This window comes from Mobula hypostoma, chromosome 19, assembly GCF_963921235.1.
Source record: "Mobula hypostoma chromosome 19, sMobHyp1.1, whole genome shotgun sequence".
NCBI lineage: Eukaryota > Metazoa > Chordata > Chondrichthyes > Myliobatiformes > Myliobatidae > Mobula > Mobula hypostoma.
Genome location: NC_086115.1, coordinates 50,736,234 through 50,763,506, shown reverse-complemented (window position 1 = coordinate 50,763,506; position 27,273 = coordinate 50,736,234). Strand labels below are relative to the sequence as shown.

The window sequence follows — 27,273 nt, the reverse complement described above, 5'->3', positions numbered from 1 at the left end:
CATTTTCAATCTGAGCCTCAGCCTGGAATGGGTCCCGACTGTGTGGAAAACATCATGTGTAGTCCCAGTACTCAAGAAGGACCAACCAAAAGTCCTGAATGATTACTGTCCAGTGGCCCTGACCTCACATCAAGAAGACCCTGGAGAGGCTGGTCCTGGATCACCTCTGACCCCTGGTTAATTCAGCCCTCGATCACCTGCAGTTTCCCTACCAGGTGCACATTGGAGTCGACCATGCTGTCATCTACCTGCTGAACAGAGCCTGCTCCCATGTGGATAAACAGGGCAGCACTGTGAGGATCATGTTTTTTGATTTCTCAAGTGATTTCAATACCAAACAGCCCTCATCGCTGGGGGGGGAAGCTCCATTCAATGCAGGTTGGCACTTCCATTGTATCCTGGATAATGGACTGCCTGACTGGCAGACCACAGTGTGTGTGGCTTCAGAGCTGTGTGTCAGACATGGCTATAAGCAGCAATGGGGCCCGACAGGAGACTGTATTGGCTCCCTTCCTGTTTACCATGGATACCACATGGAGTCATGTCATCTGCAGAAATTCTCTAATGTCTCAGCAACAGTTGGGTGTATAAAGGGAGGACAGGAGAATGAATACAGGGCCCTAGTGGAGGACTTTAACAAATGGTGCAAGCTGAATCATCTGCAGCTCAATGTCAGTAAAGCAAAGGAGATAGTGATGGACTTTATAAGACTAAGCCTGCATTGCTCCCTGTTACTATTGATAGTGAGGATGTGGATGTGTTGAGGACCTACAAGTACCTAGCGGTGCACCTGGGTGACAGACTTGAGTGGAGCACAACACAGATACTGTGTACAAGAAAGGCCAGAGCTGTCCCTACTACTTGAGGAGTCTGTGGTCCTTTGGAGTATGCAGGCCTCTCCTTCACATGTTCTTCCAGCCTATTGTCAGCAATCTTCTATGCGGTGGTGTGCTGGGTAATGGCATCAACACGGGTGATGCCAACAAGCTAAATAAACTGATTAGAAAGGCTGGCTCTGTTATAGGAGTCAGTCAAACTGGACACACTGGAGTCTGTGGTAGAACAAAGGACCCTACGGAAAATTCTGGCAATTCTGGACATTGCTTCTCACCCTCTGCATGCCACTTTGGCTGAACAGAGGAGCACTTTTGGTAATAGACTAAGAGAACTGCACTGCTCCAAAGAGCGCTGTATGTTGTCATTCTTATCCTTGGCCATTAGGCTCCATAATGAGTCAACCTACAGCCGGGGAAGTGATGACCCCCTCCTGTCAGACTGTTTGTGGTAACTTATTTTTTGTTCTTTCTACTTTTCTTCTAATATTTATACCTGTGCACTTGTAATGCTACTGTGACACTGTAATTTCGTTCGGAATCGATAAATTATCTATCTATGTCCCTTGTGATTTTATAAATGCTTCAGTTTCCTACACTCCAGGGAAAAGCCTCAGCAAATTCTATTCTTGTTGGTACACCTGGGTATACTGTAAGAACCTGTGTCTCCCCCCCCCCCACCACCAACCCCCACAGAGGTGACAGCACAGTAGTAGAGATCTGGGAATGAGGGACACTGGCATCCTGTTGACTCTAAAGCAGGAGAGCAGGGCTTCCCACCTTTTTTATGCCATGAACCAATACCAATAAGCAAGGGGTCTGTGGACCCCAATTTGGGAACCTCCTGCTCTAGAGTTAATAAAGACCCTGAGCATAAAGTTAATCATGGGTGAAAGTTCCTCTTTGCAACTCCCAGCTCTTTTGAACTGATAAATCGGCAGTGCTCCACGTTGAATAACATTTGGAAGAAGGACTGATCATAACAATGGTGCAGAATGTGGAAAATTTCAATGTCTACCACAAAGAGGATATTGGTAACACCAACACTGACTTAACTGTCTGTATCCTGTATCCTGAAGAACATGGCTGACAGATTGGATCTGTGGCAGGTAGTGAATGAAAGAACAAGAGGGATAAATTTATTTTTAATGGAGACTAATGAAGAGTTACACAGAACTTACAGCTCAGTAATTAAAATTAAATTCTAAAAGTTGTGCAAAAGTCTTTGGTACTATATATAATTAGGGTGCCTAAGACTTATGCACAGTACTGTACTTGTCAACGCGTAGTGCAGAGCGAGTTTGTAAAGCTGGCAGGAGCAAATGATGCTGGGAATGGCAAGGGTGAAGTGTTGCGGGGAGGGGTGTGGGACAGATGCAGAGGAGTTCCGGGTGGGGGTGGCCTGGGTACAGACACACCCGGCCCTAAGGCACCACGCTTGATTCCAAATAATTGGTTTATCGATCATTACCAAATGTCTCTCTGGTGCTTCCCACTCACCCCCTTCTCCCATGCCCTATTCCCAACTACGATTCCTCTCTCCCTGCCCCCTTCCCACTCTCAGTCCACCATAGTGACCTATAGCAGAATCAGGTTTATCATCACTCAGATATGTTATAAAATGTGTATTTTTGTGTGTGGTAGCAGTACATTGGAATACATGAACTACGACAGTACTGTGTAGAAGTCTTATACTCCCTAGCTATATATGCACAGTATGTATAACGGAACTTGGGCCTGTGAATTCTTAGCCCAAACTTTTGGATTACTCATCTGATAGTTTAACCACTGTATCCATTGATGTTTTCACATATCTCGGGACAATCTCTCATAACAACTGCACAGATGTAAGCTTGGAAATTCCCAAACACAGTCACTTAAACATACAAAGAACATGATCACATTTCCTTGGACAATTGCTCACATTCATCTAAACACAGATGTTCAGACAGACCACAGTTTCTGCAGCATCAATGCCAGTCATGAATATTAACAGAAAATGCTGGGAACACTCGACTCATCAGGCAGCAACTGTGGAAAGATGCTGTGGAACGAGATAAGTTAATTACCCTTCTCCAGACCTGTGAATGAGAGAAATCTATTTTTATTTTGCAGATAGGATGGGGGAAGGTTAAGTAGGACAAAAGATAACTCTGGTGATATTTGATTCCTTCTAATATGTATTTATGTTTGATTTGATCATCATGTTCCAATCTCTTCCAAGAAATAAGGTACACACTTTTTGAGAAGCTATACAGAAATCTCTTAAATAATTGAATCATCCCTGCTTCATGCATGCCTTGTGGCAAAGCATTCCACAGTTCTGAGCAGAGAGATGAATCCAAAATTTAATTCTTTACTTTAAGTAAATTACTGGCCTTTAATAGCTCTTAAAGCTAGGGGAATAGCCTCTGCTTGAAGCAGCATAACGCCTAACCCTAAAAATCTTCAAGCCTCTCTGTTTCTTATGCTACACAGACAACAGTTCTAACAAAAGGCAATAGTGAAGAGATTTATGTTGAATTTCTGGCACTGGAGTGTTTCTGAGTAAGCAGAAATAGGGACTTTAAATTTATCTGCAGATGTTTAGCAGAAGATACTGGTCTGGTTAAAGAGTAGAGGGTCACTCTAGGAGTAGCCATCCAGAGAACTGTTGCCACTTAACTTGCCTGTTTGCACTCCTTTACTCCTTTGGACACCGTGGATATTGTATCAATGGGCACTGTGAACACTGGGCAATGTCTACATTGGGCATTGTAGACATTGTACCATTGGGCATGGAGGGCACTGTACCAATGAGCACTGTGGACAGTGTATCATTGGGCACTGTGGACACTGTAACGTTGGGCACTGTGGACAGTACTAATGGTTACAATGGACACTGCGGATTCTGTACCAATGGTTACTGTAGACACTGTATCAAATGGTACTGTGGAGTGTGTGAATGGTTGCTGTAGACTCTGAGTGTTGGTTTGGACAGAAAATAGATGGAGCTGAGAGTAGACACTCAGAAGAGAATGGTATTTGGATGTGCATAGAAAGAGATGCAGTTGCAATTGATGCTCTGGTCACCACTAAGTAAGTAACACTGGACCCAGCTGTATGTAATCATACTCATCTGGATGCATGTAAGGAATGTACTGACAGAGCACAGAATTATCACTTAAAAGGAGCAAGCTCTCCATCTGACTGTATCTCTGCAGAGTGAAATAGTTAAAGCTTCAGGAAGGTGAACTAATCGATGGACAATTGGAATCCTTGGGACACCCATCTGGGTAGAACCTGTTAGAGAGATGCTGAGCTTCAGTTGTCTGTCTCTTTAATTCTCAATTACACTCCTGCTGTGACCTCTCTCACTTTACCTGTTACACTCTTCTAGTGAAGCCACTATAAACTCAAGGAACAGCATTTCATCTTTCAACAAATTATGTTTCATCAGGTTAGGAGTTCTGCAGGTTAGACAGCATCTACGGAAAGAGTAAAAGAGAAATGTTGTGGAAATGGATAAGACCCTATGTCACAAATAGGAAAAAGAAAAGAAGTTCACATTAACTTGCAAACTGAAGTTCATGGTCAAAGCCCTGCATTGTCCAAATTCGGGATTTCAATCTGAAATATCACCAGTTCCTTCCCCACCACCATCCTTTTGCCCACCACTCCAGCAGAGTTTTTGATGCTCCAGTTTCTGGCACCTTGTAAGTCCATATTATCAGGTTGATAATAGAGAAAGAGGGAGAAAGAAAGGGAGGGAGAGGAGAGGGAGGGAGGGAAAGAGAGAGAGGGAGGGAAAGAGAGAGAGGGAGAGAGAGAGAGAGAAAAAAAAGAGAAGATGGACAAAGGAATTGCTGAAGGGTAATGAATCCAGAAGAAGGGTCTCAACCCGAAACCCGAACACATTCTATTTCCCTCCACAGATGCTGACTGACCTGCTAAGTCCCTCCAGCATCTCATTTGTTGTAACAAAGAACGTTGCTTGTTCAGTGAGGCATTCAGGATGTTTGGGGGACCCTGAGGACATGGTAATTGTGGTATTTCTCCAGTGCCAGTAGATACCTATGGGAGGCTTGGACATTGCTGCTTAGCACAATGAGTTTGTGCCATGTCTGAGGTTGATATTCAGATATCTTTTTCCTCAGTTGACCAATAACACAGGACACCATCTTTTTGAAAACACCTATATTTGTTATTTCAGTTCATAATTGAAGTCAATGAAAATGTTGCCCACTATGTAAGCTAAAAAGTTTCCAATCTTATCCAAACAGGCCTCGTGAATTCTGCAAGGCAGGGCAAGTTTTAGAAAGACTATAAAAGCATCACGTACGCACGGTTCTATGCATTGTGTTTACATGTATATCAGTTTGTGATCATGTTGATGTGCATGCTCCAAGCACATTGCATATTGTGTGCACTCATTATAATAAAGTAATTATATTTTCAGGAGCAAATGTCTCGCTAACATTGCAACAGCCATGATACTCTCTGATATATTTGTAATATCTATATTTAACTTTATTACATTTATAATTGGTGCATTAAAAACAACTGTGAATTTCATCAACCATGTCTGTCTTTATCAGCAATAATACAGGCCCACATTTGTGGGCAACCCTGTTGCAAGTACCTGCCATTAAAATTCAACATAGTTGTCTGATAGTTTGCTTTTTTTCTTTTCAATTTCTGGCTGGTGAAGAAATGATTTGTAATTCTGACAGGAGGACAAATCCTGGAAATATTTTATGTGTATATTGTTGCAACAGCAACCCTTACAATCTCATCAGCAAGTGCATTATAACATGTCGACAGCTATCTTCAAGCAAAAAAGAGGTTGTTATGCAACATGAGCACATCATCTCACTCAGGTACTGCTGACAACCAATTAACAGCCATCATTAACCTCCGTGGTAAAGAGCATGTGTAAACACAAAATAATCTGCAGATTCTAGGGTCAAAGCAACACTCACTACACGCTGGAGGAACTCAGCAGGTCGGGCAGCATCCGTGGAAAAGATCGGTCGACGTTTCGGGCCGGAACCCTTCGTCAGGACTGTAGAGGGAAGAGCGTGTGTGGTGGTAGACTTTGAATATATGCAGGCTCTAAAGCATAGAGATAGCAGTGAGCTCCTCGTTCAGTGACAACGAGTGAGATTTGTTGTGTCTAGAACCACATGGAGATAGGTATTACTATCAACTGGAACTTACTAAAACCTCTGAGCCAGCTGGCTGGATAATGCACCTTGTTTGCTTAGTTAATCATTGATCAGCATATATGCAGACTGTGGATGTTGAACCCTGTGAGTGGATCCGTGGTGCAGGTCCCCAAACTCTCCAACACACCATCAACAGGACTGAAGATGATAAAGCACGTCAGAGCATCAAGAAGTGAGTCACACAGTTGCAGAATTAGATTAGATTAGATTAGATTATGAGGATACACAGTCCTCTTTTATTGTCATTTAGTAATGCATGCATTAAGAAATGATACAATATTCCTCCGGTGTGATATCACAAAAACACAGGATAGACCAAGACTGAAAAACTAACAAAACCACATAATTATAACATATAGTTACAACAGTGCAATAGTACCATAACTTGATGAAGAACAGTCCATGGCACAGTAAAAAACGTTCAAAGTTTCTCGAAAGTCCCACATCTCAGGCAGACGGGAGGAGGAAGAAAACTCTCCCTGCCATGCCCGACACACAGTCCGACTCTGAGTCGTCCGAAAACTTTGAGCTCTGATCAGCCCTCCGACATCGAGTACCGAGCACCATCTCTATCCGAATGCTTCGACCTCAGCCTCGGTCGTCAGCAGTAGGCAAAGCCGGGGATTTTGGGGCCTTCCCTCCGGAGATTCTCAATTGCACAGTAACAACGGCAGCGAAACCAGGCATTTCAGAAATTTCTCCAGATGTTCCTCTGCTTCTCACATCTGTCTTCATCAAATCAGAATTGTCCACGGCCCCTATTTAACAGATACGATATCATTTCCCCAGAGAGCTGCGCGTGCTGCATTGTGCTGCCATCTTCTCCTCCCACCTATACTCCACAAATGACCTGTTCTTGTAACTAGCATGTTCAAGCGATGGCTCCAGTTAAGCTTCTCCTCCACAGTGGCCTTAAGAGTTTGAGGGTGGGGATTTAGCATTAGTAATGTCACTGAATGCCAAGGAGTTGTGGTTGTACTGTTCATTATTAGAGATGGTCACAGTGTGATACTTGTGTTACTTGTAACTCAGTACTCAATATTGTCTAGATATTCCCTCATCGGTGTTACAGTAGGCTGACAGTGAGCATGGGCATGGACTCCTTCATTTTGTAAGTGAAGGGAAGCATTGCTCAATTATCAAAGAGCAAACTGTTGGACGAAATGGTGGAGATGGGTACAATCACTTTTTAAAGTTAGAAAAGGTCTTGAGAGCTAAGGGCCAAATGCAGACAAACATGACCAAGTCAGGCAGGCAACTTAATTAGCTTGAGTGAGTCGGGATAGAGGGCCTGCTTCCGTGTAGTATAACTCTATGACTTTATTGATTCTGTGACATGCCCACTTCTTAACTTACAGTAACAATGAACCAAGTTAAGATTGGTGGGAGTACCTGCAGCTCTACTTCCTGAGGAGACTGAAGTCCTTTGGAGTATGCAGGCCTCTCCTTCACATGTTCTCCCGGTCTGTAGTCGCCAGTACAATCTTCTATGTGGTGGTATGACAATAGTATCAACACAGGTGATGCCAACAGGCTCAATAAACTGATTAGAAAGGCTGGCTCCTTTATAGGAGTCAAACTGAACACATTGGAGGCTGTGGTAGAACAATGGACCCTACAGAAAACCCTGACAATTCTGGACAGTTTCTCACCTTCTGCATGCCACCTTGCTTGAACAGAGAAGTACTTATAGTAATAGACTAAGACAACTGCGCTGCTCCAACGAGCGCTATATGAGGTCATTCTTACCCTCGGACAGTAGGCTCTATAACAAGTCAACCTATAGCGGGGTAAGTGAAATTCCTCTCTTGTTAGACTGTTTGAGGTAACTTATTTTTCATTCTTTCTTACTTCTCTTCTAATATTTGTATATTTGTGCACTTGTAACTCTACTGAAACTCTGTAATTTCCTTTTGGATCAATAAAGTATCTATCTAATCTAATAAGCATGTATTAAGATCACTGACTTTACACAACCACAGTAACCTTCCTTTACGTTGGTATCGCAAACACGAGGAATTCTGCAGATGCTGGAAATTCAAGCAACACACATCAAAGTTGCTGGTGAACGCAGCAGGCCAGGCAGCATCTCTAGGAAGAGGTACAGACACATCCGACATTGGTTTTCTTTCCCAATAGTCCCCTGTTCACATGACTATTTCCTTCCTGCTCCTGAATGATACAATTTCACAAATTAACTGGCTGTGTCGCTTTTGAATGATAGTGGTGTTAAAAGTTCTCACTACAGTTCTGCCCAGCACACCTGATAAACGTTACCTCCCGTGGTTATCACTGAAAGCATGGCCTACTACCTCAATACTATAGCTTTTAAGCTTGTCTCTTTTACAACCACCACCCCTTCTATTGACCTTGTATTTCAGAGCATGCTGAGAGGTGACACCTCTATATTCAATGAAACCTATGTGGTTGATTTAGAATCATGGCTTTTCACATGGATGTGGGATGTGTTTGATTTAAGTACAGAACTTCCTGCTGCAATCCACTGAGTGAACTTTAATTAGTTTATGGCCTGGAATTTTAGCCACACTACCTGGGAAATCCATAAATTGGGTGCTAGTTTAAACATGAGTTGGTTTAAAAGCCTTTAAACTTCGAACAGTTGAAAAAGCTAAACTACATTTTCTGTGGTCATCCTCAGGGTAAAGCTAATTCAGAAATTTTGTAAGGTACCTCAATTTTAAATGTATCGTCTGGTAAATTATGGGTTCTCATTCCACAAACTGAGCAGCATTTTTACAGATGAGCGGTACTACTGATTTCCCACAACCCTTGCAAGGTACACATTGGTGGCACAGCTAACAGGATACTACCTCAGAGTAACAGGGATGCAGGTTCTATCCTGAGCTTTGGCAGAGTCTGTGTGGGGCCTACACATTTGTCTTGTGACCACATGGATCTCTCCTGCATGCTTCACTTCCCACCCACATTCCAAGGTCATATAGGTTGATAAATTATTTGACCAATATAAGTTGCCCTGGTGTAAAGCTGAGCAGTAGAATCTGGGGAGAAGGGGGCATTTGATTAGAATGTCCAGAAATTAGCACAAAATGTTGGTGGAACGCAGCAGGCCAGGCAGCATCTATAGGAAGAAGTACAGTTGACGTTTCGGGCTGAGACCCTTCGACTGTACTTCTTCCTATAGATAGATAGATAGATATACTTTATTGATCCCAAGGGAAATTGGGTTTCGTTACAGCTTCACCAACCAAGAGTAGAGCATAAATATAGCAATACAAAAACCACAAACAATCAAACAACAAAATGCAAACTATGCCAGATGGAGAATAAGTCCAGGACCAGTCTATTGGCTCAGGGTGTCTGACCCTCCATGAGAGGAGCTGCAAGTTCGATGACCACAGGCAGGAACGACCTCCCGTGCTGCCCAGTGTTGTATCTCGGTGGAATATGGTTGAAGTCCAACCGTAAAAAGTTCGATATCTGGTCTACAAACACATTCCTCGACCGTAATATGACCCGGATTGCACTATCTGTTGTTAACCAGAACAGTAAGCACCCAACTCCTTTACGCTTACCGCTCTCAGTGCACTTCCAGGCAGCCCAAACGGTCTGGAAGCCGTCCATGGTAAAGTTTTGATCGGGTATGTCCTCGTGCAGCCCCGTTTCAGTGAAACACATAACGTTGCACTCCCGAAATGTTCTCTGATGCCTGGCTAGCCCCGTGAACTCGTTCATTTTATTACCCACCGAACTCCTCTTTTCCATAAGTCTCTGTTGTTTTGACCCGGTCCTCTTTCCTCGACCTACCTGGCCTGCTGTGTTCCACCAGCATTTTGTGCGTGTTGCTTGAATTTCCAGCATCTGCAGATTTTCTCGTGTCCAGAAATTAAAAGTAGGATTGTGTTCGATGCAGTCTCGGTAGGCCAATGGCCTGTTTCCATGCTGTATCTCTCTGTAACTCTACTATCTTTATATGTGATGGATTGCATGGAAGTATGTCCAATGTTCAAAGTTCAAAGTTGATCATTGATAGAGATGAAGCTAACCATGTGTCAACTATGTTCTTCTTCCAACTTGTGTTTTTTTTCCAAATTTTCCTTGTAACTTTTGTATTCAGCACATTCTCTACTAACTTGTGAGCCCAACATCAGTGCAATTCATCTTTCTCTGTTACATTGTAATCTCTATATTATTGGGCATCCTGGGAGCACTGGCTTTGATGCCTTGCCATTTAAACAGTGTTGCCTTGCCAGGGCATTCCTAATAAATATCTGACCTTGCAATTGAAACCTCTTTAATGTACCTTCTTCTATTCCAGAACTTCTCAAAACCCAATGAAGTTCTGATCATGAATGTTCAAAAGCACCTTGTGTAAATAATAATAATAATACTCACATTCCCCTTTACATTTCGATGTAGGAAACTCTGGGGGATAGATTTCAGTTAACTCTCCACTCTTTGGTGGCTGTTGGTTTCCTAGAAAAATTGAAGTCTTAATGTTGTAATTTTGCCTTGTCTTTTTGAAGTGTTGCAATAGCTGCTTTTCCATCTTCAGAATTGTTATTCGGTCCTGTAAATCTAACTGACTCACACTAGCTTTAACCTCAATGTTGACAGCTGGTGACCTTCAGTTTCCTCTTGTAGCAGAGTCTGCAAGGCATCTTGCTTGCATCACCCCTCCTTTTCCTGCACAACTGCTTTAACTTTCCTTCAGGTACTTTTTTTATATTTTATAAAAACTCTGCAATGGGTAGTCAAAGATGGCCAGTGCATCACCAACACCAGACTTCCTGCCATCAATGACATATTTACAGGGAAGTAATGGAAATAGGCCAGCAATATCATGAAGGATCACAACCACTCTGCTCATGGACTGTTTGTCCCACTCCCTTCAGGGAGGAGGCCACGTGGCATCCATACTCGAACCACCAGGTTCAGAAGCAGTTACTTTCCCCAAGCAGTAAGGCTGATCAACACCTCCACCCACCAACCCACTACCATTACTTTATCATTTCCTTGTCTGTCACCACTTTATCCTTTCCTGTCAGACACTCCTGTGTCACCTCACAGACATAAAATCAATCAATGTATATAAGCTATCTTATGTATCTATATTTATTAAATTATGGTGTCTTTATCTTATTGTGTTATTTTTTGTGCTGCATCAGATTTGGAGTAACAATTATTTCATTTTCTTTTACACTTGTATACTGGAAATGACAGTAAACAAATCTTGATCTTGAATCATTTGCTCTTGATCACCAATCTCATCTATGTGCTTAGCCAAACTTCTCTTAGGTGTTACCATGGAATCCGCACCCACCACTTCCTCTGGCAGTTTGTTCCACATTCGCTCCACCCTCTGAGCAAAGAAGCTCCCCATCAGGTTCCCCTTCAATACTTCACCTTTCACCTGGGATGACGTCAAACTTCTTGAGAGTTGTAGGCACCGCACTGATCTAGGCAACTGCAGAATACGTCATCAAGCTCTTGCCAAGTGCCTTGGAGTTGGCAGGAAGCTTTAGGGTGTCAAAGTAGGAGAGTCAGATGGGCTGTTGAAACTGTGGGACAAAAATGAAATAGGATTAAGGGAAAGGAGCAGAAGTACTACATTAACAGCTCAGGACTGAATGAATTTTGAGACATACAATGAGGAAGATGTACGTGGCATATATACGTAGCATATTAACAGTATATCTTCCTATCGGTATAGAGCATGGCACATCCTGACAGAAGATAAACCACTCTCTGGGAACTCCAAACAAAGTGAAATTCCATATATTGACAGTATGAGAGTATATGAAGAGCAGGCAGGGGTTGGAGGTGGGAAGAGTAATCAAATTATTACAATAGCACAAGATGCATGTAATGCCAGCGTAGTCTGTAAGATTTCTCTGTATGCCCTCCCTGTGGAAGACGTGCTCAAATTTCCTCCCACAGTCCATAAACATACAGGATAGGTTAATTGGTTATTGTAAATTGTCCCATAAATTGGTCAGGGTTCAGTAGGGGTAGTCAGGGTTGTTGGGTGGTGCGACTCGAAGGGCTGGAAGGGCCTATTCCACAATGCATCTCTGAGTAAAATAAAAATGTTCTAAGCAGCCACTATTGTGAGGCCAAGGCTTGCATTGCATATTGCCAGTAGCACATTGTTATCGCTATGCACAGTGCTGTACAACAATGACAAGATTAAGGGGAAGGACTACCTGGTATTCTGAAAGCAATCTCCAATGTGTTTTTGGAGAGGTTTTTGGTGTTAATGCAGTAACTTACTTGTTTTGTATTTACTTGCACTTGAGCTGAACGGGCATTGGACATCAGATTCCAACATCAGAATCAGGTTTAATATCATTGGCATATGTTGTGAAATTTGTGGGTTTTGCAGCAGCGGTACAATGCAATACCTAATAATAATAAACTGAATTAAATAATATATATATTACAACATTGAATCACAGTGGATTTAATTTGCCTTTTTCTGACACTGATCAAAAAAAGACTCCTTCATGTCAAAGTGAAAACAGATCTCTACAAAGTGATCTAAATTAATTACAAATATAAAACACAAAATAATTGATTGCATAAGTATTTTTCCCCTTCAAGTCAGTATTTAGTAGATGCACCTTTGGCAGCAATTACAATCTTGAGTCTGTGTGGATAGCTCTCTATCAGTTCTGCGGATCTGGACACTACAATTTTTCCCCATTCTCCTTTATAAAACTGCTGGAACTCTGTCAGATTGCATGAGGATCATGACTGAACTGCTCTTTTCAACTCCAGCCTCAAATTCTCAATTGGATTGACATCTAGACTCTGACTTGGCCTCTCCAGGACAAAGCTGTGTAGCTTTGGCTTTACGCTTGAGTTCATTGTCTTGCTGGAAAACAGATCTTTTCCCAAGTCGCAATTCTCTTGCAGACTGTATCAGGTTTTCCTCCAGGATTTCTCTGTATTTTACTGCATTCATTTTACCCTCTACCTTCACAAGCCTTCCAGGGCCTGCTGCACTGAAGCATCCCCACAGCATGACACAGCCACCACCATGCTTCACGGTAGGAATTGTGTGTTTTTGATCATGTGTTGTGCTTGGCTTATAACAAACATAGTGTTTAGCTTGATGGCCAAAAAGCTCATATTGGTTTCATCACACCAAGGAACCTTCAGAGTCTCCCACATGCCTTTTGGCAAATTCTAGTCGAGATTTCATGTGAGTTTTTTTCAACAGTGGGTTTCTCTTTACCACTCTCCCACAACACTTTGACTGGTGAAGCATCCAGACAACAATTGTTGTATGAGAAATCTCTCCAATCTCAGCCACTGAAGCTTGTAACTCCTCCAGAGTTACACAGAAACATGGAAAACCTACAGCACAATACAGGCCCTTCAGCCCACAATGCTGTCCCGAACATGTCCTTACCTTAGAAATTACCTATGGTTACCCATAGCCCTCTATTTTTCTAAGCTCCACGTACCTATCCAGGATTCTCTTAAAAGATCCTATTGTATCTGCCTCCACCACCTTTGCCAGCAGCCCATTCCACGCACTCACCACTTTCTGCATAACAAACTTACCCCTGACATCTCCTCTGTACCTACTTCCAAGCACCTTAAAACTTCGCCCTTTTGTGCTAGCTATTTCACCCTGGGAAAAAGCCTCTGACAATCCACTCAATCAATGCCTCTCATCACCTTGTACATCTCTATCAGGTCACCTCTCATCCTCCATGACCTAGTTGTCATAGGTCTCTTGGTAGCCTCCCTCGCTATTCCCCTTCTTGCATGGTCACTCAGTTTTTGGGGATGGCTTGCTCTAGACAGATTACAGCTGTACCATATTCTTTCCATTTTTTGATGAATAACTTAACTGTACTCCAAGGGATGTTCAGTGACTTGGAAATTTTCTTGAATCCATCTTTTGACTTGTGCTTTTCAGTAACCTTTCCGAGGAGTTGCTTGGAGCATTCTTTTGTCATCATGGTGTCGTTTTTGCCAGGACACGGACGCACCAGCAGTTGGACCTTCCAGATACAGGTGTATTTTTACAACAATCAATTGAAACACCCTGACTGCACACGGTGATCTTCATTTAACTAATTGTGTAATTTCTAAAACCAGTTGGCTGCACTAGTGATAACTTGGTGTGTCATATTAAAAGTGGGGGGGGGGTGAATACTTACGCAATCAAATAATTTGTGTTCTATACTTATAATTAATTTAGATCACTTTGGTCTTTTAAATTAATCTTTTTATTGATTTAAAAGGAACATAAATACGAACAAGAGGAAAATTATCTCAAATATATATATCAATAACAATACAAACAGATTGAAATAGACATTATCAAAATCATACATAGTGTTAAGCGAGTATGTAACATATAATAAAAAAGAAAACAGCTAATTCTCCTCTTATCAGTTCATGAAGAGGAAAGAAAAAACTTTGAATTTTAAATGAGGAGAAAAAAAACCCCACTACACTATGCAAAAAAAAAGGACTGGGCGGTCCATTCTGAGGATCCGACCAAAAAAAAAAGAAGACTTTCTGATCAAATCTAAAACTTCAAAAAAAAAATTGGAAGAGTAATAAATCAAATCAAATGAAAATATTGAATAAAAGGTTGCCAGATTTGCTCAAATTTAAAGGATGCATCAAATGTCCGACTTCTTATTTTCTCTAAACTTAAACAGGACATAATGGAGGAGAGCCAATAAAAGACAACAGGTGGATTAGAATCCTTCTACTTCAGTAAAGTGGATCTCCTAGCCAATAAAGTTGAAAAGGCTATCATACGTTGAGCAGAAACAGAAATATTTCCTGGTTTCGATGGGGTAATCCCAAATATTGCCAACTTTTGATAATGTTTTAAAAACATCTCTTTATAGAGATCTGTTTTCACTTTGACATGAAAGAGTCTTTTTTCTGTTGATCAGTGTCAAAAAAAGCAAAATTAAACCCACTGTAATTCAACGGTGTAAAACAATAAAACATGAAAACTTCCAAGGGGGGTGAATACTTTTTATAAGCACTGTGTATATGTATATGCAAAATAGTAGTGAGGTAGTGTTCAAGGGTTCAATATCCATTCAGAATTCAGATGGCAGAGGGGAAGAAGCTGTTCCTGCATCATTAAGTGTGTGCCTTCAGGCTTCTGTACCTCCTTCCTGATGGTAGCAATGAGAACAGGACAAGTCCTGGGTGATGGGGGTTCTTAATGATGGATGCCACATTTTTGAGGCATTGCTCCTTGAAGATGTCCTGGATGCTATGGAGACTACTGCCCACGAAGGAGCTGATTGAGTTCATTATTTTCTGCAGAATCTTTCAATCCTGTGCAGTAGACACCCCCCCCCCACACACACACACCCCATACCAGACAGTGAGGCAGCCAGTTAGAATGGTCTCCATGGTACATCTGTAGAAATTTGTGAGTGTCTTTGGTGACATACCAAATTTCCTCAAACTCCTAATGAAATATAGCTGCATCATTGGGCCCAGGATAGATTCTCAAAAATGTTGACACTCAGGTACTCGAAATTGCTCACTCTTTCCACTTCTGATCCATCTATGAGGACTTGTGTGTCACATCTTATTCCTGGTGCTCTGGCATCCTTTATATTCTTTTTCAACTAGAATTCTCTGCTGTCTGTCTAACTCGTCATTTTCCGCAGAGTTCATACTCCAGTACTGATGCTCGCTGGAGTTAAAGTCAGTTAGTACATGGATCCGCAGCTAAAGGCTTGACCATGCAATGAGAAGAAAGAAATGTTCGAATCTGCAATAGTCTTTGTAACCACTTCAACAACCAACATATTCCATGTAAAATTTAGTAGGGTCTGGTGCATTTTCTAAAGAGAAAGAAATTAATTGATTTAAGAAAACATTTTAAAATTGGATACTTCCTTGCAAATACTCATCCATCACTTTACGCACGAAACTAAAAAGGGCCATTAATTTCAAAATTAATGCTTCATTTGCCCTTCAGTTGCCTTTTTTCCTATCAGCATTTTGCGTTTTTCTCAAAAATCCTTGACCTCAAAAAAATCAATACAGTACACTAGCTTTTAAATCTGGGAATATACCTTAAATGATTTTGATGTGGTTTAAAACAAAACTACTTTTCCAATGTATTTTAAGTAGTTTTCTTGGCACAAAGAAACTGAAAAATGAATCAGATAACATTGCCAAAAATCATTGGTATCTTAACTCTCAATTTCTTGCATATTGCCAGAAGAACTATAATACAAGTAAACCTGAGGTTTCTTGGTAGATGCCCACTACTGTGTCAACCCAGGCACCTGAAGGAAACTGATTGTCTAACTTAGATGCTATCTAACACTTCTCTGACGTTTCTGCTGAGGATCATATTTATAAAGAATGAGGCAAGATCAATGGCTCTTGAAACTGACTCTGTTTCCTTTTTCTGCACATACTGGCTGACATTCTGAGTACTTCCAGCTTCTGCTTTTATTACTGTAAAGTACATCTGAGCACCTTCAATGTTTTAATATGACTGTTCTGAGATGCACAACATTTTCACAATGTCATACAGCATTAACTTTGCCTGAAACACTGTCCCAAACTTGATACCAATGTAATGTCTATAAGTTTCTTCAGACTTGCTGCCTTAATATAAATTTCCAGTAAAATGACATATCAACATTATATCCCATGGAACATTTAGTTCCTAAATATACACTTATACAGAGTATACTGTTCTCTCTTTATATACAGTACTGTGCAAAAGTCTTTGGCACATATATTTAGCTAGAGAGCCTAAGACTTTTGCACAGTGCTGTAGTAATTTTATGTTTTGCACTGTACTGCTGCAAAAAAAAAACAAATTTCATGGCATATGTGAGTGATGATATGGGTCTCTATTTTGGGCAGAGATTGAGAAGGGGGCAAGGAGAGGGGAATCATGGTTGAGAAAAGGGGAAGGGAGAGGGAAGCACCTGAGAGACATTCTATAATGATCAGTAAATCAATTATTTGGAATCAAATGATCTTACCTGGTGCCTCGGGGTTGGGTGTGTCTGCACCCACAACAAACCTCCCCCCCCCATCCCTGACACTCCTTCTTTCCCACCTGTTCCACACCGCTCCTGCGGTGCTCATCCTCACCATTCCCAACATCCTTTGCTCCTGCCAGATTTACAAACTCTTTCTCTGCTCAACGTTGATAAATACAGCACTGTGCAAAAGCTGTGGCTATATATATGTGCCTAAGCCTTTTTCACAATATTGTAAATAAAAAGGATCCACAGTATACCCTTGTATTACAATGGAAATTCACCCATGCGTTCACAAATCACTGACAAAAAAATTATTGATGTGGAATAAAAAATCTTCCTCACAGAACTTATGTTAGAAAGAAAAACTAAATACAGTGTTTTCAGTTAATTGAACCATCGGTTAATTGCAGAAGTGATTATTTGGGACAAATCTTTAAAAACAAAAACTAATCAAGAAAATAGCTGGGATTACCTTTGTTTACTTGGGACACTATGCCGCTTAATTGCAGACATCCCACATCTCCCGGAAGTTCCGGGAGTCGCCCGCATATTAATAGTGGCTCCCTGATGCCTGCAAATTATATACAATATCCCAAAATCAATCTTCTGAGAGCGTGCGAGTGAGGGAGTGAGAGAGGGAGAGAGCAAGCGTGAGAGCGACCATGAGAGAGAGAGAGAGAAAGAGCAAGAGAGCGAGAGAGAGCGAGAGAGAGAGAGAGAAAGAGCGAGAGAGAGAGAGAGAGCGCGCACCATGGCAGAGTGTTCCAGAAAAAGAAAATATAAAATGTACGTCACCCCAGACTACACTAAAGTGTACCCCTGCCTAATAGGGGTCAAAAATAATGACAGTGTTGCTCGCTGCACTGTTTGCACCAGTGGCTCTTCTATTGCCCATGGTGGGTTAAGACTGTAAAAGACATGTTGAGGTGAGTTTAACAGGTGTCATTCGTTCATTAGCATAGCTAACGTTCTTTAAACTAGCTGGCCAGCTGCTAAGGAGCTACTCTATTTCAGACATCTCACCTCTCCCGGAAGTTCCGGGAGTCTCCCACAAATTGATGGTGTTACCTCCCTGAAATGAGCTTTTGCAGGGTAGGATGTCTGTAAATGGGACAGGAGACTGTTGCTAAGCAGCTTCTAACCAGCATCAGTGACGCGCACTTGCATGGCCATTAGACTCTACACTGTGCTTTGAGTGAATAGTTTTTAAATAGCATCAGTTGCACATGTTTATGTTCAAGAAGCAGTGATTTTTCTCACTGTCAGTTAGCAAGAAATAAGCAGCAAGACAATACAGAACTGTTTTGCTGACTGTGGTTTCAAGAATTCAGGTTTAGAGATGCCAGAAATGTCTATGAGTGATAATGAAACTATTTCACTGCTTCAATAATTTGGCAACTCTGAAGAATTTGAAGGTATCTGTTAGAGTGAGTTTTTGGGTAGATGATTCATTTACACTTAAATGACTTCGGCCACCAGTCTTCTGTTTGACAAAGTACTGTGGATTGAGTTCACAACAATGCATTTCCTAAAAGCTATGAATACCAGACGCTGCTGACGCTGTAGTTTGACCAGATGCTGTAATTTCGAAGACAATATTATCTATGCTTTATAAATACGAATTGTCCTATGTTAGCACATAAAATACCAAGTAAATGTATTGTGGATTTAACTTGCACTCCTAAAGGCTGTGAGTACCAACCCAGACATGAGAGCGTCAGGAGGAAAGGATGAAGTCAGAAGGTGTGATGTTTTGTAGGTAGCTTCAAAAGGAAGCATTGTCTACAACCTGGTAAATAGGAATTGTCCTTTGTGTTTAGCATATAAATATCAAGCCCACATTGGGCTCACAGACCTTTCCACCGAAAGCGTCTCCGTCCGTATGATGCCTGCTGTACCTTGTCGTGTCGAATAAAGAAGCTGCTTTGTATTATCACGAACCCCGTGACGGGAATAAAGAACCAGCAGAAATGGAAAACACTCTGGAGTCCAGTATTGCTATAAACTAATAATATTTATTAGTAACTACGCAATACAGTAATATAAATGTAGATAAATCTAACAGGTTAGCAATGATTATATATATAAGTAAGTATATCAGTAAGTGTGGAAATATATATATAAAAAACCAAGCTTCTTTCAGTCTAGGGGTAAAAAGATACAGTCTTACGATGATGAGTAAAGTTCAGTTCAGTTCAGTTCGTGGTATTGAGTTGAGTAGTGATGGAGAGAGAGAGAGAAAGGGAGAGATTTGAGTCTTCAGGTGAGCTGACGCCATCGATCTTCTCATTGTCCTTCGAAATCCTTTAAAAGTCACCGACTGTGACACTAACAAAGGGGACCGGTTTTCTGTGGTGGAGCTATCCCCCAGGTGAGGGTGAACACATGGACAACTCCCCACCAGTCAATCCTTTTCCTCTTTCCACTGCAAGAGCGATGGATCGATCCGCCTGATCGATCCTCCAAAACCCACTTTTTCTGCGGGCACAACAATGCTCATTCAGTGTCCAAACATGTGTCTGAGGTCTGTATCATCTGACCTCCTATTTTGTCTTCCCGTGCTGAGCATCAACTGTCATTCAAATAATCCCTCCTTCCTCTCTCTGTGAAGAAATGCAAGCAGGCAAAAATCCTTGAAGGAAGTGTCAACAACCTGCCGAAAATCATAACATCAAATGTCCATTAAATAACACCGCCTTCAGTCACCATAGCAACTTATGAGATGCTCAGTGCTATCTCCATTTCAGCAGAAATCCAACAGTTAACCAGTTCTTTCTGTTCCTTAAAGTGACAGTCCAACAGTTAGTCTTCGTCTCTCTCTCTCTCTTTTAAAACAAAATGTCAGTGGTAAATAACTCTCTCTCTCTCTCTCTCTCTTTTCAAAAGCACAGTTCATAGGGTTACTTCAGGATCCCATCACAGTATCTACCAGTAACTCTGTCTCTCCAGTGCTTTCATCCACGCTACAGTATCAACAATAATACGAGGAAATCAGCCAGATGCTGGAAATTCAAGCAACACACACAAAATGGTGGTGGAATGCAGCAGGCCAGGCAGCATCTCTAGGAAGAGGTACAGTCGATGTTTCCCGCCGAGACCCTTTGTCAGGACTAACTGAAAGAAGAGATAGTAAGAGATTTGAAAGTGGGAGGGGGAGGGGAAAATCTGAAATGGTAGGAGAAGACAGTAGGGGAAGGGATGGAGCTAAGAGCTGGACAGTTGATTGGCAAAAGGGATACAAGGCTGGAGAAGGGAGAGGATCATGGGACGGGAGGAGAGGAGCACCAGAGGAAGATGGAGAGAAGGCAAGGAGTTATAGTGAGAGGGACAGTGGGAAAAAAAAGAGAGAGGGAAAAAGAAAGGGGAAAAAATAATAATAAATAAATAGATCCCATCCCTTATTTATTTATTTTCCCCTCTTTCTTTCTTTCTTTCTCTCTCTCTTTTTTCTTGTTTTTCATCTTGAATGTAGTTCTGGAACTGCTGGAACCTGTGATTTGCAATTTGGAAAGTGTTTGGGTGTTTCAGTGCTCTGCAATTTCTGAGAGGATTCCAGAAAGCAGAGACTGTGTGCGCGAACCTAGTGGCGAGAAATCTGTGAGCCAATGTTCGACTCCATGTCACCGATTAAAGCTTCCATTGTCCGTTGATTGAAGTGACGAGGGAGATTGAAACCTCGAGGTGAATGTGGACGGTGAGCACCGGCTGCCTGCATTTTGATCATAGAGGTACTATGATACTGCTACTGCTATGCCTGGAGAACATTACCCAGGTTTTCTGCATTTTGGATATGGATTTGGACTACAGACATTTTTTCAGTCTGATAACATTTATATTTTGTGTTTTTCACCTGATCTTTCTCACTTTTTTTGTGTGCCAGGGAGAGGGATTTGCAGGTCGATGTTCCTTTTCCATTATTGTTAGTTTTTTGTGCAGGGAGGAGGGATTTGGAGGTTGATGTTCATGCTGCCTTTCTTTTCTTTCTTGGTTTTGTGGCTCTCTGGAGAAGAAGAATTTCAGAATTGCATACATTGATAATTAATTAACCTTAAAATGAATAAATTAACCTTTAATGAAGATTTGGAAGATGCAGTCATCAAAATCATTGTATGAAGGCAGTCCATCATCTACACTACATGTCTCTGCTGATTTTGTTCTTACAGTCAATTAAACGCAGCATACTCTGGATTAATTCCTCTGGTGATAACTATTAGGAATTAATCCACTGTTTTATTGTACAGTAGTTGTATTGGTAGTGTTCTAATTTGTTCTGTATTTCATTTAAATATGTATATTTTTACTCAGTTAAACAGTAATTTATGTTCTTTACACCTTTTAACTATTTCCATGAATCTTCGGCTAACTGGAGCAGCTGCTTAATTGGGCCAAAATGTACTGGACCCAATGTGTACCAATTAAACAGAATACACTGTAAGTACAAAATGCAAAAGAAGCAAAAGATTTTAATTCTTTGTTGATGGCTCACAATGTGGAATACTGCAATATGGATGGTTTTCTAGGATTGCAACTCCTCAGTAACACACGGGTGTACCGTACTATCAAGCAACTGCTCATTTAGGCAGTTAGCTGATTACCTACAGCAATACATATTTATATTTCTAAATATGAATAATTATAAACTGTTTCAATCTTTTAACCTTCTTGTCTACCAAATAAAGTGTAATTGATATGACCTGAAATGCCTGCTTCAGGCATTTGTGATTTGAGTGAAACACTTCTTCATGCAGGTTTCACAGACATTTTACCTGGCATCCTGTTGTAGAATTGTTCCATTAACATAATTATTTTCAGAACTGTGAAAAGATTTTATTAAGGGGTTTGACTCCCCATCTTTTTAATACCATCTGTGTGCAACATGCAGTTTATACATACCTAGCACAAAACATTTACCATACAGTCTCTATGGACTGAAATTATGTATTTGGCACACTGCTGAATATCATGATCTTAATTGCAATATTTATTAGCCTTCCAGCATTCTGTGTCCCTTTGCCCTCCTTTTTAGCCTTTGCTTTCCTGCTCTCTTTTATGGCATGAAGCTTGGGCTCTAACTCCTCTGATACACTCTAACCCACAACAGTAAACTGATAAGCCCAAGATCTACTGATTGCCAAAGGTTTGGTCTACTGTTACCTAGATAATGAATGAACTTGGTGGACCTTAATTTCATCTGTCACTTTCTTCAAAGACTCATCATTATTATGTGCCGTGTTGTATGACATGGGTGACCATAGTCTTCCATGTGTCTTTAATCTGAGAAGTTCTAATTAACTCTTCAAAACTTTTTCCTGTCCATCCCTTGACGATAGCTCAAAGACTATCTGTTCTCAATGTGAAATTTCAAAAGCAACTCTGATCAGACTCGAAAGACAAGGCAATGTAGATATTGGAGATTTCAAGTTTCCTTTGTTTTCTCATGACATCTTCAAATTTACACCAGCCCTTTTAAATCAAATTCCTTCACACACTGGCTTCATGCTTTAGAGTTCTTTCCAGTCTTGACTCCACCACCTGTCTCCAAGCTGATCACCTGTTACCGATTTCATTAAAACCTGTGTGTTTACAAGGACTTGCTGTACATTCCCAAACCACAAGCCATGGATGAACCAGGAACGTTGTCTGCTGAAGGCTAGATTGGTGGCATTCAAGTCTGGCGACCCAAGTCTGCACCAGAAAACCAGGTATGACTTGCGGACGGCTATTTCAAGGGCAAAGAGACAATTTTGAACAAGGTTGGAACAACATTGGATGTACAATAACTCTGGCAAGGTTTGTAGAACATTACTTCCTACAAAGTGAAACCCAATAGCCTGAATGGCAGCAATGCTTCACTACCAGATGAACTCATCGCTTTCTATGCCCACTTTAAAAGGGAGAATATAACTGCAGGTGTGAAGATCACTTCTGCACCCGGTGACTCTGTGATCTCTATCTCAGAAGCCAATGTTAGGCTGTCTTTAAAGAGGGTGAACCCTTGCAAGGCAGAAGGCCCTGGCAGAGTACCCGGTAAGGCTCAAAAACTTGTGCCAACAAACTGGTGGGAGTATTCAAGGACATTTTCAACCTCTCACTGCTAAGGGTGGAAGTTCCCACTTGCTTCAAAAAGGCAACAGTTATACCAGTGCCTAAGAAGAATAATGTGAGTTGCCTTAATGACTATCACCCAATAGCACTCACATCTACAGTGATGAAATGCTTTGAGAGGTTGGTCATGACTAGACTGAACTCCTGCCTCAGTAAGGACCTGGACCCATTGCAACTTGCCTAACCCCACAATAGGTCAATAGCAGATGGTATCTCAATGGCGCTTCACACGGCCTTGGGCCACCTAGACAATATAAACATTTATGTCAGGATGCTGTTCATCAACTATAGCTCAGCATTTAATACCATCATTCCCACAATCCTGATTGATAAGTTACAGAACCTGGGCCTCTGTACCTCCCTCTACAATTGGATTCCCATCTTCCTAACTGGAAGACTAGAATCTATGTGGATTGGTGATAACATCTCCACCTCACTGACACTGCTTGCTTCAAATCTGCTGCACCTCAGGGGTATGTGCTTAGCCCACTGATCTACTCTCTATATACACATGACTGTGTGACTAGGCATAGCTCAAATACCATCTATAAATTTGCTGATGATACAAGCATTGTTGGTGGAATCTCAGATGGAGACGAGACGGCGTACAAGAGCCAGATATACCAACTAGTGGAATGGTGCTGCAGCAACAACCTGGCACTCAACGTCAGTAAGACGAAAGAGCTGATTGTGGACTTCAGGAAGGGTAAGATGAAGGATCACATACTAATCCTCATACAGGGATCAGAAATGGAGAGAGTGAGCACTTTCAAGTTCTTGGGTGTCAAGATCTCAGAGGATCTAACCTGGTCCCAACATATCGATGCAGCTATAAAGAAGACAAAACAGCGACTATATGTCATTAGGAGTTTGTAGGGATTTGGGATGTCAACAAAAACACTCAAAAACTTCTATAGATGTATCATGGGGAGCATTCTGACAGGCTGCAACACTGTTTGGTATGGAGGAGGCTACTGCACAGGCCCGAAAGAAGCTGCGGTAGGTTGTAAATTTAGTCGGCTCCATCTTGGGTACTAGCCTACAAAGTATCCAATACATCTTTAGGGAGCAGTGTCTCAGAAAGGAAGCGTCCCTTATTAAGGACATCCAGCACCCAGGGCATGCCCTTTTCTCACTGTTACCATCAGCTAGGAGGCACAGAAGCCTGAAGGCCCACACTCAGCAATTCAGGACCAGATTCTTCCCCTCTGTCATCCGACATTGAACCTGTGAATACTACCTCACTTTTTAAAGTATATATTATTTCTGTTTTTGCACGATTTTTAATCTATTCAATATACATATACTGTAATTTATGTATTTATTTCTTCTGGATTATGTATTGCATTGAACTGCTGCTGCTGAGTTAACAAATTTCACGACACATGCTCGTGATAATAAACCTGATTCTGATTCTGAATTCTAGTTGGAAGGCTGAGCAGGTCAGACAAAAGTAGTGGGGGGAGAACAGAATAGACATTTTTGGCCCTCCAACCTTCACCAGAAGTGGAAAAGTGAGAAAAACAATGTGTTAAATTGTAGAAGGGTAAGGTGGAATAGAAAAGAAGGAACATCAATGATAGGATGGAGGCCAGAGACGTCAAGGTAACAATTAGTTTAGATATTCACTGTTGAATCTGGAAAGGAAAAAAATACCAAAAAAAATTGGTATTCTTGAATTTGCTTCTTCCCCAAAAATATGTCGGACTTCTCACTCCCATCCCAACTTCAGCTACTATTCTCCTAATCCCAGTCCATCTCCTACTCTATACTGATATATCACAATGACTAATTCTCCCAATTACAAATGCAAATAAATACAAAACCTCCACCTCCCTACCAAGAACCAATTCTCGGTTCTTCCCTATTCCCCATCTATTCCTTCCCTGTTCCTCTTCTATTATCAGCCACCAGTCACTTTCCTGTTCCCCCTCAAATACAAGCTGATGGTCCTCTCCCATTCCCCCGATGGTCCGTCCCAGTTTCCCCTCAAGTATCAGCCTCTGATCTTTTCATATACCTCCCCACTCCAATTATCGGTTGTCATTTCTTCCCAATGGCCCCACAATCTCTGGGGCCATGATGCCTTTGCTAGTCAGATACAGCTCAGACACAATTACCTTTGTGGTCAAGAAGTTCCTGAGCAAGCAGGAGGTATACTTCTGCCAATCAAAATGTGTAATGGCTTGTGTTTTGCATCCAAGGCCTTAGGCCTCAGGCATAACCTAATACTGTGCTGAGGCCTAAGGCCTTGGATGCAAAACACAGTCTTCAGTGAATGCACAATAACCGAAACAGTAGTGGCACTCCACTGTCATCCTGATCTAGTTACACGAATGGGAGACTAGAAGTTCTGGGCACATATTTGGAAGGAAAATTCACTGAATAATGGCATTCATTATTTACAAGCGTAATAATTTATAAACGTAGTTTAAAAGGAAAGATAAAGGTGGTGATGGGGCATCTATAAAATAGAATAACTGTGTAGAACATAATGTATAAACGAGATTGAGAAACTTCAATGGATAAATCTTTGAAATTGTTACTCTTTTCTTTCTTTCAATAATGGTTAAACTCTGGGAAGTAATGGGTTGCACTAAGATGGGGAAAGAATATTGTTGCCCTTTAGGGCATTGATGAGATTTCCTTTCATGCACCATACACTGTTCTAATGCACTGTTGTGGTTATCTTATCAAACGAAAGCTGTTACCACTCTCAAGAGAGTGGTAACAACTTTTCCATACTAGGAATTTAACGGATGAGAAAACGTTAAGGAAACATTCAAAGACAAAGAGATTTTGAACTAATCTAAGTCTAATTCAAGACTTTTTTTTTTAGATTATGAGGACACTCAGTCCTCATTTATTGTCATTTCGAAATGCATGCATTAAGAAATGATACAACGTTCCTCCAGGATATCACAGAAACACAGGACAGACCAAGACTAAAACTGACAAAAACCACATAATTATAACATATAGTTACAACAGTGCAAAGCAATACCGTAATTTGATAAAGGGCAGGCCATGGGCACGGTAAGAAAAGTCTCAAAGTCCCGATAGCCCATCATCTCAGGCAGACGGTAGAAGGGAGAAACTCTCCCTGCCATGAGCCTCCAGCGCCGCAGACTTGCCGATGCAGCACCCTGGAAGCACCCGAACACAGCCGACTCTGAGTCCATCCGAAAACCTTGAGCCTCCGACCAGCCCTCCGACACTGAGCACCGAGCACCATTTCTGCCGAGCGCTTCGACTCTGCCCCGGCCGCCGAGCAACAAGCAAAGCCGAGGACTCGGGGCCTTCCCCTCCGGAGATACTGGATCACACAGTAGCAGCGGCAGCGAAGCAGGCATGTCAGAAGTTTCACCAGATGTTCCTCCGTGCTCTCACGTTTGCCTCCATCAAATCAGAATTGTGCACAGCATCCTACTTGACAGATAACAGGTATTCATCACCGGAGTAGTCGCTGCGCGTTGCGTCACACTGCCATCTTCTCCTCCTTACTATATTAGTGAGACTTCATGATCTCACTAATATATATATATTTTTACTTTGACTTTGTAAAAATATATATATAGATATAGATATAGATATTCAAAGTCAAAGTAAATTTATCATCAAAGTACATATGTTACCATATACTACCATGGGATTCATTTTCTTGCAGGCATTTACAGGAAAATAATGAAATACAACAGAATTTATGAAAAACCGCACATAAACAAAGACTGATGAACAATTAATTTGCAAGAGGAGACGCACTGTTCAAATAAAAAATATAATACTGAAACATAGGTTGTAAAATGACCTCGAAAGTGAGTCTGTAGTTTGAAGATTCAGTTTGGAGCTGTGGTGAGTGAAATTATCCATGCTGGTTCAGGAGCCTGATAGTCGTAGGTTATTGACTGATCCTGAACCTAGCAGTGTGGGACCCAAGGTTTCTGAACCCCCCTGCCCGATGGTAGTAATGAGAAGAGAGCACTGCCTAAATGGTGGGATATATATCAAACCATTTCAGATTTCAAGGATAAAGGTAAATCAGTCAAAAGGTGTTACCAATGGGTAACAGAGCAGTGGAATAGTTTGACAATGATAACCAGTAAATAACAATACTGGATTCCATGTTCAGAACAGGAA

At 41.4% G+C, this 27,273-nt stretch overlaps 1 protein-coding gene across 1 annotated transcript in view; it reads right to left on the bottom strand.

Annotated features, from left to right (window-relative positions):
- chst15 (carbohydrate (N-acetylgalactosamine 4-sulfate 6-O) sulfotransferase 15) overlaps window positions 1-27,273 on the bottom strand; it is a 214,197-nt gene that overhangs the window by 98,825 nt on the left and 88,099 nt on the right. Inside the window, exon 3 of the mRNA XM_063071865.1 lies at window positions 11,433-11,580. The gene's annotated coding sequence lies outside the window, so the exon portion shown is untranslated. The remainder of the gene's footprint in view (window positions 1-11,432; window positions 11,581-27,273) is intronic.